At 40.0% G+C, this 14,183-nt stretch overlaps 1 protein-coding gene across 1 annotated transcript in view; it reads right to left on the reverse strand.

Annotated features, from left to right (window-relative positions):
- LOC141110944 (G-protein coupled receptor family C group 5 member C-like) overlaps window positions 1-13,935 on the reverse strand; it is a 77,651-nt gene extending 63,716 nt beyond the window's left edge. The window contains exon 1 of the mRNA XM_073602759.1: window positions 13,682-13,935. The gene's annotated coding sequence lies outside the window, so the exon portion shown is untranslated. The remainder of the gene's footprint in view (window positions 1-13,681) is intronic.
- Between the last annotated feature and the right edge of the window lie 248 nt (window positions 13,936-14,183).

Below are 14,183 nucleotides of genomic sequence, written 5' to 3' on the forward strand. Positions count from 1 at the left end.
ACGGTGTCCTCATCTGAGCTGATCCTTGAGGTGGTGCCGCCGCCATCTTGGCTTCACAGCCAGTCTTCTACTGCGCATGTGTGAAACGTGCTGCGCTTTCTCAATGGGTCGGCTGCGGGGGGGGGGCAGACTTTCAGACTCTGCAGCAACTGAGCAGGAAGTCAACACCAGGTACCTGCTCTCCCCCAAAAGGTGCCAAATGTGGCAGCAGAAGGGGAGGAGGCAAACAAGTGGAGCTTCCCCTTTTGGGTGGAGCTCCACTTTAAGTTTCAGGGTTAAAGACATAGATCAATTAAAGCAAATTAAAATACAGATTATATAGCAATAGGTAGTAACAAGCCATGGTCAGCAGCCATTTACTGTATCTATTTCAAGTTCTAAGATAAAAAATGCAATAAAAATGCTCATCAAAATACATTTCAACACACACAGAACACGCATGTTGACATATGACCATGCACCCGCCTAACACTCCAGAAAAAAAAAACCCACACCTCTATACACATGCATAGATCTAAATGGGCCCCAGTAGTGAAATCATTTCATAGTAGCCTATTAATTAAATAATTTAATTAATTTTCCAAATATTTTTTTCTTTCTATCTTATGGTGCTAGAACAGGATTGCAGCTCACAAAACTTAACTTTTGCAGAAAATGTCGCCCTCAGTGCAGGATGTAAGGAATTTCAAAGCACAATTTTTTTTTTTAAAGAAGTACCTGGACATGTGGAGAACTAAATGCTGTCAACATGTCATCTCTGCTGTTTCATTTTGTATGCTTACAATGGCATGCACAAAGGGGGCATGATGCCAATGTTTAGTTTGGCATTTGGCAATGATCATGATGAGAGAAAGAGTCCTTCAACAGGAATATTCAGCCAGCAAATAATTCAGCTTGCACACAGACACGGGAGAATGAAATACCTCTTCTTAGCTAAGTGCACATTCAATAGTTTCTTTATATTACCATAGCTCCCAACTGTCCCTGATTTCGAGGGACCGTCCCTGATTTGGAAACAAGTCCCTCTGTCCCTCATCCCTGCTTATTTGTCCCTCATGTTGGTGTGATCTATATAGTTGTATATAAAATGCACTTTTTATCTTTCAAAAAGTATTTCTCAGTGCTAAACCTTTCATCCAATTTCTAAATTGCTGCATTTGTAAATTTCAAAAGCAAATATAAAGGAATAGCAGTGGTAAAAAAAAAAGCATTTGTGGGTTTAACTAATCATTTTTTTTGTACAATTCTACTTTAACCATTTGACCTCCAGAAGATTTACCTCCTTTCATGACCAGGCCATTTTTTGTGATACAGCTCTGCGTTACTTTAACTGACAATTGCGATGCTGTACCTAAATAAAGTTTGTGTCCTTTTTTATGTCCTTTTTTCCCACAAATTTTCCCAATAAGCACATATTGATTGGTTGCGCAAAAGTTATAGCGTCTACAAACTATGGGATATTTTAATTTTTTTACTAGCAAATGCGGCGATCAACGTGAGAGCGGGACTGCGATATTGCGGCAGACATCCAGACACTAATTGACAATTTTGGGAGACCAGTGACACTAATACAGTGATCAGTGCTAAAAAATATGCACTGTCACTGTACTAATGACACTGGCTTGGAAGGGGACATCAGAGGCAATGGAAGGGTTAACTGTGTGCCTAGCCTGTGTTTTTACAAACTGTGGGAGGTGCTTTTTACTAGGGGAAGAAATGGATCCTAGTCCCTGCTTTGCAGAGACACCGCATCCATGCCTTCCTTCCTGTCAGAACACCAATCTGCCTTGTTTACATAGGCAGACCGCCATTCTGCCTCTCTGCTCAATCATCAGCGGGTGCTGGTGAACATCGAGTCCTTGGTACCCGCCCCACTGTGTGTGATCACGGGGAGCGAGCCATCGGTGGCACACATGCACGCCACCTACACGGAAGGCACAGGTGCCGCCCTGTAGCAGTAAAACTGCAATGGGGCGGACCTGAAGTAGTTAAGGGGGCGTGTGTCCTATGCCTATATACTTTGCTAGTAGGTGTCCCTCGTTCCCATCTCAAAAAGTTGGGAGGTATGAATTACCACCAGTAATCCTACTACATAGTGTATGGGCAGTTTAACAGTTGCATGTAAATGTAGCTTATCTTTGTGATGGCAATATAGTCCTGTTTGTACCTGGTGCTGAACCGCAGGCCTGCAACCATGACTTAATGCTAATCAGCCCAGAAACTGAGACTGCATCACGTTTCTTTACATTTGTCCCCTCTTATCACTTGGCTGGTTTTCATTTTACCCTTCTTTTAACATTGACATTCTGCATGAATGTTATTTTTTCCCTGACTTGCCTATTATTGCTATTATCTCCTGCAACATTCCAGGAACTCACAATGGTGATTTACAAGGTGCATTAACATTGGCCCAGAAACATCCAGAGATTTCAGCTGTTTACAGGGAAAGAACAGGAATCCTTGAACTGCTAGTGGAGAAATAAAACTTCACAGATGTTTCAGGGTTAGAGCATAAGTATAAATCTTCCTGCAATGGAGCTGTCTGCCAGCTCCTATAAAGTACTGCTCAGGCAGTCCTCCTACACAAGGCTGCAAATTAAGTTTTGGGCAGAACAGAAAAATACAGTGAAATGCAGAACTGGTCTTTTTTTTACTTTAAAGCGGTAGTAAACCGCATTTAAAAAAAACAAAAAACCCTGCAACACAATGACATAATATGCTAGTTTAGCCGGTAACGTCACCGACTGTATGCAGTGCGAATATCTTCTAAACAGTGCAAGTTTTTTATTATATTATTATAGGCTTACCTGTAGGTACAAGCCAAAAAGAACACTTTACTACCACATTAAGTTTGATTTTTAGTTTAGTTTAAAAGGGAGACCATAAAGAAACTATAGTAATTTAGTAGGTATTTCGTATCAAGTGTAACCAAACCCAAAACCAAATATGTAATATAGTGTAGGTTACTAGTCGTTGGTGTGGTGACTGCATTTATTTTCCTTTTTCAGGCTTCCTTTGCTTTATTTTCACCAGGTAGTTGTGCAAAAAACAAGAAAACAAAAACACATTTTCTGTCCCTCGGTAGCTATGTCACTCCAGGATTATATCTATAGAGAGAATCATGGTTGTCACCTTAGGCTGCTCTCCTGATATGGACTACAAACACATCCATTCCTGTTCATCTACATTACAATGTGGCAAGGCAATGGGTGGTTCATAGAGGATAGCTAGAAAGGAAGATTTTCTTTGGTGCAGCTCACAGGAAATGACAATGACATTACATTTTTGGCAAGATCTATGGGTATTTTCTGTATTTGCTGAAAATGTTCTTAGCCTGGGAAAAAAAAAAAGAAAACCTATGCAGCCATCACTAAGGACTGTACACTGTAATATATTGCATTTTTGTTCTTGACTTTAGTTACTGTATATTTTAAGTAAAAATATTATTTATATTTTCATCTAACAAGGAATCCACCAAGGTACCCTAAGGCTCGGTTCACACCTAATGCTGATGCGGCTCGCAGCAGGGGTCCCGAGCTTCCTGGTTTACTGTTTCAGGTCTGATTTCAGCCCGAATTTTGGTCTGAATTCGGACCTGAAATGGACCAAAAGATGCATATGGCTCCTGTGCAAATTTGCACTGGAGCCCCATCGGAGATATGTGATTCCGCATCCAATTCGCAATAGTGTGAACTTGGCCTTAGACAACTTCTGTATCTTTGTAGATTCATCCAGACATCCATTCTTGAAGCCAATTGCTTCTAGAAAAGGCTAGCATCGGGACTGACTATTGCATGAAAATACATGATCTGGTGATACAAGAGTAAATGAAAAACTTTGACTATTCAGGTGTCAGATCATGTTCACCAATGGCGTATGCTACTAATGGTAAATGGCAAACACTGTAGGTGTACAATAAAGAGTACGTATAACCCAAACTTTTCTTTTAGTTTTAGGTAGAGCATGGAAAAGTTAAAATCATTGCTAGTTTATTATTGGTGTCTGTGCACCAATAAAGACATTTCTGTTCACTTGCTGACTCAAAGATGTGATAGGAAGTTAGAGGAAATCTCCCAAAGTCAGGGGGATTCTCCTCTTAGACAGCTGTCCCCAGATCAGGTTACTCCAGAAGATTTCTCCTTACCTCTTGTTTTGTGGACAACTCTCAAATTTTGGATTTCCCATTATTTTCTCTTTCTAGATGACAGTGGCCATAAGTACAAATAGAGGGGTGGATCCAGACAGTACTAAAAACTTAACGGGGAGTCAGTCTAACCTATTACCACTCTGTCTGTTATCCCCTGGTATTCATGCAGCTCCTTGGGGTGTACTCAGATTATTCTTCGTGAAGCATGATTAACTTTCTTTATCATTGATTACATTCAAACTTTCATGGTGAGTTTGAATCAGACTGGTGGCTGTGCCCAACTTATTATTAATAATGAATGTTTCCACTTTCTGTCTATATAACAAAAATGAAGCATGGATCATCACATTGTCAGCTAACAGGGCCTTGGATGTGTTGGTGCATAGAAATCACGACTGAATACAATACTGATGTACCATGCACACTATTGTATGCAGATCAAGGCTTCATTTTAAGTTTTGATTGACATATTCCCTTCAAGAGTCAATAGACATTAAATGATGCCTTGTCTTCTATTAAGCTCAAACAGGCTGGGCTGTCTCCTGTTATATTTTGTTATTGCTGTGTTTGTTTTGCTATACAACTCTGCTTAAAGAGCTGACAATCTAATTTCCCCACCCCCTACCAGACACACAAGCACACATACAATAGGGCCAATTTAGAAGAAGACAATCAACCTACAATCAAATACAGACTGCATGCAGACAGTGTACTTGATGGAAAAAAAGAGCTCAAACACAAGACGGCTAACCAATGAGACGCCAAGCTGTCCTTTGCTATTGAAACTTGTTTTGTATTTCATTTTATTAAGCACCACTGTATGAATTACTAGGGTCTCATGCACACAGACGTTTCAAGTTTTCAGAGCCCTCTAGTGTAAAATCCTTGGCTTTTCCCTATGCCTGAAGAGCTGCAGGTGCCACAAGTGAATGGCTGTACACGGACGTACCCATACAAAACGTGCGTGTGTGCATGCAGCGTATTTCCCCAAATGTCAGAGTGATTCAATTGGGTGCAATATGCTGTAGCCATATGTATAAGTCATCAGCATTTACTTGAGTATTTTTAATGGACAAGTAATATCTCCATAACTTATCAGCCTAATATGAATATTTTTGGCATATTTTGGACTGTAGTTTGCCTTGTTGGATCTAAAATAAAAAAAAAAAAAATTTAAGTCTCTATGATTATCAATATTTTTAATTAATGGCAATCACCACTGAACATTGCTCTACCTTTCGTAATAGAACATCTACAATAGCGATATCTGCCGACTTTACTGTTGTCTTATAATATGCCTAGACCAGTGGTGTCCAAACTATGGCCCTCCAGTTGAGGGCCGTAGTTTGGACATCCCTGGCCTAGACTATTGAACTGTTTATTTTTATAATGCCTAGGTTACCAGCAATTTAATGTCTTCTGTACAAGACCCTTTTTTAGGTGCTGTACAAACAAGTTGCTTCAGGCTTTAAACTGGCTAAGGACATGAGAAGTCACCTTGTATGTGACCTAACCAGAAGGACTTGACTTGTTCTCTGATGCTTTTGATAACAGCGCTTGTTGGCATCTGCTGATAACTTTTTCTACCTCCTTGGTATGTCACATTAGCATATGATATTCCAATCCTGTAGGGTTGAAAATAACACTACTGAGCCTCAATACAATTTTGCTCCTAACTATTTGCAGTTCATTAACATGCATTGCAGTAAGGCAGCCTATTAATTTGGAATGGGTTTCCAACACATCCCAATGGGCTGAAATACTCACCTGCACATTTTTTCCAGCACACCACAATGCACAGATGTGAACAAATGTGAGCATTGCGGTAGACTTAACTCAGATCTCTTGTGAGGCATTAAGGAGCCATTCATAATAAAGGACAGCACAAAGCACTGTGGTCTGTTTACTAATAAAAATCTTTGAGCCCGGGATAAGGTTCAGTGTAGAAGGATACAGACTGATGTAGTCTGCTTTCAGTTGTTTCCGGGGGGGGGGGGGGGGTTTAGGACAATTTAAGATGCCTTTGGGCTTTCTTTATTTGTGATCAATTGCCTTCGTCAGCCAAGCACACATGCATTAATGCACACCACTGTATTTGATCTTGGTGAAACATTGGAGAACACTTTTTGAATTCCATCTGAAAACATGTTACTTTGACGTTTACATTAGGGCTAGACAAATTCTATTCACAAGGTCCCCAAAGAGATGGAAAAAAAGTCTACTGTTGACCAAGAAATCCCAGACATAAACTCCCTCATGAAGGATGGCTTCTCGTCAAACAGATGACCTAATGCCTGTGCCCACCGCCAACAATTGGAACCCGTATTTCTCGGTGTGCTGCACTTTCCCTTCACAGAGCGCAGGAGAACCAGACAGTATGCATAATATGTCAGGTCGCCTCTTTGATGACAAATAGGTCAGAGTGAGGAAGCTTTTAATGATTACCACTATGTGTGGTCACTGTAAGGCTTTGCAGTAATCATTAAACGTGGTACCGCCAACCATGAAACTCAAATCAGGGATTATGGAGCATATGGCTGTTAGAAGGATGAGTGCATGAGGGATGTATATATTATATATATAACTGTAGTATATATGTATGTGTGTTTGTGTGTGTGTGTGTGTGTGTGGGGGGGGGGGGCAGAACACTATGTATGTCTGCTGTGGAGAGGGGTGGTTGGGTAACAGAACTATATATACAGCTGCTTTGACAACCTTACTTTAGCTATTGAGTTTTGTATACGACAGGCTTTACATTAAGAGAAGCAGAGAGAAAACTGTGAACTTCAAAAAGAGCCTATACACCTCCTACTGTCTCAGAAGCAGCATGCCAATTTGTATATGCAATACTTTGCATTTAAATAAAATATTAGTTTTAGTCCTATTTAGCGTTGACAATAAAATACAAAAGGACATTAATTATGCTCAGAGCAGCTACATTCCTTTTAAATTCCAAACTTTCTATTGACATTAATGGAAAACAGGGGACAATACTCTACAGTTAGAGAAGCTCAAACTGATCTTAATGTTTAACTAGAGCAATCCAAAGTTGGAGTAATTAAATGTTTTTGTACTGCGTTGTCTTGTGTGTCATTGTTTGTAAAAGGCTGGTAAAAGCCTCCAGTTTGGCCATGCAAAAAGATATTTGGCTGATCAACAGTTCCAATGGAACACTATATTTTTTAAAAGATTTTGGATTAAAAAAGAGATGGGAACTGAAATAAGGAAACTATCATTTTGACTTAGTTTTATGCGTTAAAGCGGGGGTCCACCTATCTATCATTTTTTTTTTTTTTTGAGTTCATTCACAAACTTTTCTTCTCAGCATTACATACTCACATATTGTGTGCAATATGTCCGCCTGTGTCAGATTTCGTCGGAAAGAATAACTTATATTATTCATTGCAGGCGGTTTCCATCTTCATTGTGGGCATTTGAAGCCCACAAGCATTTATTTCCTGGATGTGGTGAATGCTGTGCTCCCAGCATTCACCACTCGTTCCTGCACATGCTCAGTGGCATCCTGAGAAGCCTGAGACTAGCTCCCAGGAGTCTGGGAGAGGCTAGAAACACGCCTACACCCACGGGAGGAGAACCAGGAAGTGCAAAGAAGAATAGAAAAATAAAAGGTAATTACGTTGATTTAAATTTTTTTGAACGGCATGTCAGCATCTAGGCAAGGAAGAGAATACATACAGATATTGTTCAAAATTTGGGTGGAACCCCGCTTTAATGCAACATGTTATTGTGTATTAAGAAGTGATGATTTAAAGCAGCCTATTCATTTGAAAGAACTGGCAGTGCTCCTTAACGCACTAAAAACCACATATGAACCTTTTCTTTCAATGCACCACACCACAATGCTTAACAATTGTGCATTATGGTGCACTGAGATGCATATGCATTGAGATTCCCTGATAAGATGGATTGAGGTTCATTCAAAATGAATGCATGTTAATGTTTGGATAAATATTAAGCCCTCATGCACACAGGCTGTTAAAATAACGTTATGAAAACGCCAGTATCTTTGCAGTGATTTTTTTAAACTTTTTTCAGCTTTTTTCAACATTTTTGCAATAGCGTTTTTTAGCGTTTTTGAGCGTTTTTCCGCGTTAACGTTTTTTAGCGTTTTTTTTTTTTTCAAATTTTTTTTTTTTTCAATGGACCAAAAACGTTAAAAAACGTTGGTGAATGACGTTTTTGAGCGTTTTTGAGCGTTTTTCAGCGTTAGAGCGTTTTTACAGCTGAAAAGCGTCTCTCAGAACCCACTGGTCCTGGGTTTTTTTTACAGTTTAAAAACGCCTATGCCACTTGCAGCTCACAAACGCCTAGGTGGGCATGAAGCCATAGACTAACATAGACAGGCCTTTTTAAGCTGCAAAAAAAGCTCAAAAAAGCAGCTGTAAAAACGTCTGTGTGCATGAGGACTTAATGTTTGTGTCGCTGCAGTGCATCAGTTTGGATGGGCCCTAAATTATTTTAATTAAAATTATTTATGTAAAAAAAAATACTACATAGCCATTGCCATGCTTCCATCCTCACATTAAAAAAAATACACATAAAACAAAAAGAGCACTCTTAATGATCTAGGTTTCCAAAAGTTCCATATGTTTGTGATGATCTTTTAATCTCCCATCAACTGGGGGGATGGGGGTAGGGTTGCCACCTGTCCGAGATTCACCTGGACAGTCCGGATTTTGAATCATGTGTCCGGGTTTTGTCCGGGTTTCATTCAGCCTGAAACCCGGACACAATATTCCGACAGCAATGTAGCTCAGAATAGGGCCTTACAGGAGGGTGAGGGGGGCACTATGTACATTGCATTACTATTCTCTTTGGAACCCCCAAAGGTGTTCCAGGTCTGTTATAATCCTAAAATGTAAGCTAAATTGTTTTGTTTTGCTGTGCACCACTAAAGTGTTCAGGTCTGGCTTGAAGAAAAAGTGGCAACCCTAGATGGGGGGTCGGTGAAGGGATGTGCAGGCCCCATCTGATTATCCAGGGTAAAACATCTTGTCTTATTGAATGAACCAGTAAAGGTTCTGTAAGCTGTTCTATTGCTTTCCCAACAGTGGAATTACTTGCAATGTGGCTGTACACCCATACACAATTGCGTGTTGCCCAATCCAGTAACTGGTATTCCAGGTTACTGCACACATATAATGATTCATATACAAACAACTGGATCATCTTAATCCTTGTTGATACCAACCATCCCAAGAATCTCTGCAAATATTTTGGGATTTTTTTTTTTTTTTACATGTATACTTCTTGTTTAGCGCGTTAATAAAATGTTCGGAAACAAAGAAAAAAAAATCAAAGGGCTTCCCAGCTTGAAAAATCATTTTTAAATATATCTGTCTGTTTCCATGAAAATTTGCAACTATCATTCATTTTTATCCAATTGTCATCAAATCATTGATATTGGGTCAGTTTAAGGCAGGCCATATATTATGCAATTTTCTTTCCTTCAACCACGAGATGAAGGAAAGAAAATTTCTGGATTCTCCCATCAACACAGTAAGTGTCGATGGGGGAATCCCTCCCGCAGCGCTATTGGGTTCTGCTGAGGTGGAGCACGGGGAGCCTTCCCCTCCAGCAGAATACAATAGCAGTGATCGGGCAAAAAAAATATAACCTGACAAGGTTGGTTGTACCGAAGTCGATATGTGGATCGACTTCAGTGCAACCAGCCTGCCTATAGACAAATCAAAATTTGGCCGGTTCCTGGTGAACCCGGTTCGATCTGTCTATGGCCAGCTTTAGAAATGTCTCCACGTTTTCAGAGATAAAAGTGATATAAATGTAACGTTAATATGTAACCACCTATGATTAGTGGCCTTTCTCTTGTTTTCAGGTTGTTTTCTTGTTTTCAGATCCATCAATCGACTTCAGTACAACCAGCCTGCTTATGGACGGATTGGAATTCGGCCAGTTCCTGCTGAACTGGCTGAATTTCAATCCATCTGTGACTGGCTTTAGAAATGTCTCCAAGTTTTCAGAGATGAAAGTGATATAAAATGTAATGTTTATATGCAACAACCTTTGATTAGTGGCCTTTCTCTTGTTAATGTGGCCATACATGTACAGAATATTGGCATACAAAACTTCTCGTTAATCTTTTTCTAGCAATGTTAAAGGGGTTGTAAACCTTCATGTTTTTTCACCTTAATGCATCCTATGCATTAAGGTAAAATAACACCTGGCAGTGACCGGCCCCCCAGCCCCCCGTTTTACTTACCTGAGCCCTGGAACTTGACCATGTGCTGTCACTCTGTCCAGGGGTTCTCGGCTCTTGATTGGATAGATTGATAGCAGCGCAGCCATTGGTTCCCGCTGCTGTCAATCAAATCCAATGATGCGGGCACTGGGGGGCGGGGCCGAGTCATACATTCGGTGTCTATGGACGCTGAATGCTGGACTCGGAAGCGTGCCCACAAGGTAACCCCCTCGGGGGAGCGCCTCTCCTAGGGGGTTATCTGATGTGGGGAGGAGCCGTGAGAGCCGTCAGGGGACCCCAGAAGACGAGGATCGAGGCCACTCTGTGCAAAATGAGCTGCACAGTGGAGGCAAGTATGATATGTTTGTTATTAAAAAAAAAAAAAAAAAAAAAAAAACAACCCTTACAATCACTTTAAGCCAGCAAAGGGACCAGCAACAACTTTTGAGGCTGAAATACCTGCTCAATAACCAGAAAACATGGGAGATGTATTCATTTGACGTTCACATAGACTTATATATCTAACTTATGCAGCTCTTGCACAATATTTTCCATATCTCCTTGAGCAGTTGATATCATTCTGCACCATTCACATCTTGTAGATTTAGGCCAGCCATAGATGGTTCGAATCGCGGCCGGTTCCTGCTGAACCGGCTGAGAGTTGAATTGTTAATGGTCAGGCTGAATGTACCAAGTTGATCAATCAATCAACTTGGGTACAACCAGCCTGCCGAATTCTCTTGTTATTATCGCTAGTGGCTGCTATAGCCACTAGCGATAATCACTGCCTTCTCCCAGTAGGGACAGCTTCCCCCACCCTCCCCCACCAGGAGAAGACAAAGGCCCAGCAGGAGGCATTCCCACATCAACAATGTCTGGGTTGATGGGGGGAATCGAGCAAATTTCTTTCCTGCAACTCGTGGTTGTAGGAAAGAAATTTGCTCTGTGTATGGCCGACCTTAGCCATCACTGTAGATGCCAAACCAGTTTCATATCACTCCATCTAGAGTGGAGAGGAGGAAGTCTCCAGTGTTTCTGCCATCCTGATCTGCCTATGTGTTGGGAGGATTTTGCTAACATATATTCATACAATAAACAATAAAATACATAAATCATTACTAAAGGTGTAATTTCTGAAAGATTTAAGATTGTTTCAAGAGATATCCATTCTTGAAACAATCTATGAACATCTGCAGGTTCTCTTTGCGTTTGCATTGTTTTGTATGAATTTCTTACATGACAGAAAACATAATGGTGGATTATAAGAAATGTTACCATTGTATATTTTGTACATGTGTTATTACAGGTATTAGATTAGATTAGAGCAGAAACCAATGTGACTAGTCTAATGCCCTGTACACACGATAGGATTTTCCGATGGAAAATGTGTGATAGGACCTTGTTGTCAGAAATTCCGACTGTGTGTAGGCTCCATCACACAATTTCCATAGGAATTTCTGACACACAAAGTTTGAGAGCTTGCTATAAAATTTTCCGACAACAAAATCCGTTGTCGGAAATTCCGATCGTATGTGTACACAAATCCGACGCACAAAGTGCCACGCATGCTCAGAATAAATTAATAGACGAAAGCTATTGGCTACTGCCCCGTTACCCGACGTACGTGTTTTACGTCACTGCGTTCAGAACGATCGGATTTTCCGACAACTTTGTGTGATCGTGTGTATGCAAGACAAGTTTGAGCAAACATCTGTCGGAAAAAATCCATGAATTTGTTGTCGGAATGTCCGATCAATGTCCGACTGTGTGTACGGGGCATTAGTATTCCATAAAAGCCTGCAGAAATAAATTGTCCCCAGGGATTTCCCAACTTGCTGGTTGAGTACCATTTGACTTGCTTCGTAAAAGGGGTTATCCTTTTGCTGTGTTTGCCAGTGCTCATAACAGCCCAGTTGGAATAAAATATTATGCTTAATACAATTGTTTGACCATATCTGAGACTACAGGCATATCTCATATTCTGTTCATTTATGAATAGCCTTATTTTTTAATCAAAAATATCTTTCCAAAATTTGCTCTCCTGAACAGACCAAATCATGATGCAAATCAATCCAGCACACTGGTAGAATTCTGCGACTGACACGATTTCTGATACTTTATGGGGTTCCTTATCACTTTTCATTAAATCATATACCACCTCACTACAATAAAGGTAGGTGCACACTATACGAAAATCGGAAGAAAAATTCCGTACGAGGAACGATTGTACGATTTTCGTATATTGTGTGTACACATCTTTTGACATCTGATTCAGACTTTCCAAATTAAAATTTCTGAGGGGACAAACTCCAAAAATGTTTTCGTACGTAAACAGAACTAACGGTTTTCGTTTAATGTGTATGGTTTTCATATGAGAAAAGTTGGATACAAAAGACTGTGCATGATCAGAAACAATAAACAACAAAAAAAAAAGCCCTTGTCGTGCGAGAATTTTCATACAATTAGTACCATCCTCAGTTTCAACTTGCTGTGAAACATTGAGTGAAAATCAGGCAATCATTCATCTGATTTTTTTATAGCGTGTACCCAGCTTAAGGCATGCACTTTGTATAACCTATATATATATATATATATATATATATATATATATATATATATATATATACATTACTTTAATTCAGATAGCTCAGAAATCACATCAATAATACAAAAATTAAAATGCAATGCCTTACTACCCGGGCATTTTCTTTATAGCGCTTTTATGCGAACCTTACTAACTCCCAGTTGATCTTGGGCTTTATAACAAATAATAGTGAATATAATATGTAAAACATGTTGCAAGGTGCCGCTATAGTGGTAAACAATTACTGCTATAACTGTTCACATTTATCACACTTAATCCGCTTCACTACCACTTGGTAAAAAGTGGACTAAGGCTAGGTTTGTATTTTGTTTTCATGTGTTTTTTTAAAGCAATTTTTGATACACAATTTGCACAATACTATTTGCCTCAAAACACATGAAAGTGGACCAAAACCTAGCCCTGGTCGATTTTCAAAAATGTTCCCCAGCGCACAGATGTGAACATGCTCTATTTACAGCATTGCCTTTTAGTGCGTCGTAGTGCGTTCAGACGCAAATGTTAAAATACAAATGTGTGAACTGCACTGTATTGCAGCAGAGAAGTCATCTTTGTATCAAAGCCCAGACTATTGAAACAAAGAAAGTTCAAACAGTCCATTATGTCTGTTGATTTATATTGTTCCCAAACAAAAACAGAACCACTTGGTCACCCAGTAAATAGTTGTTTTATATTTTCTATAAAAAGTAGACATCTGTTACACTGTACTCACCGCATGCACGTCTCTAGCTGGCTAGGCTTCCGTTTTGCAGTCTGGAATTCTGCTATCAAGTGTTTTGGATGAAGAGTAGACAAAGTATTAGAGCCCCCTCCTCTATGTGACCAAGCCTCTAACTAGTGGAAGGAGACTGATCACCCTCCCAACAGAAAGAGGTGAGCACAGAGGGGGCTAGGGTGGAGCCATTCCAATTATTCAGCCTTCCATCAGCAGCCACCCCTCCAATGCCCACACTGCTCCAGCTAGGTAATCTTGAGATATTTGGCAGGCGGACACAGAATAACGTTGGAATGGCTAGATAAGCACACAGAACTGTGTTGCTCAACACTTGCAAAAATCATTTTTTATACTTCTTGTACAAAGGCATTTCATGCTTAGAAGACAAACAAACTAGAATCTCATCTGATGCTGGTCTACCATTTCAAATATCATTATTAACGTAAGAATATATCCGCAAAGGGTAGCCCCAACTGTCCTCCATTTGGCATCAAACCCC

Source organism: Aquarana catesbeiana, linkage group LG10, assembly GCF_042186555.1.
Source record: "Aquarana catesbeiana isolate 2022-GZ linkage group LG10, ASM4218655v1, whole genome shotgun sequence".
Classification (NCBI taxonomy): Eukaryota; Metazoa; Chordata; class Amphibia; order Anura; family Ranidae; genus Aquarana; species Aquarana catesbeiana.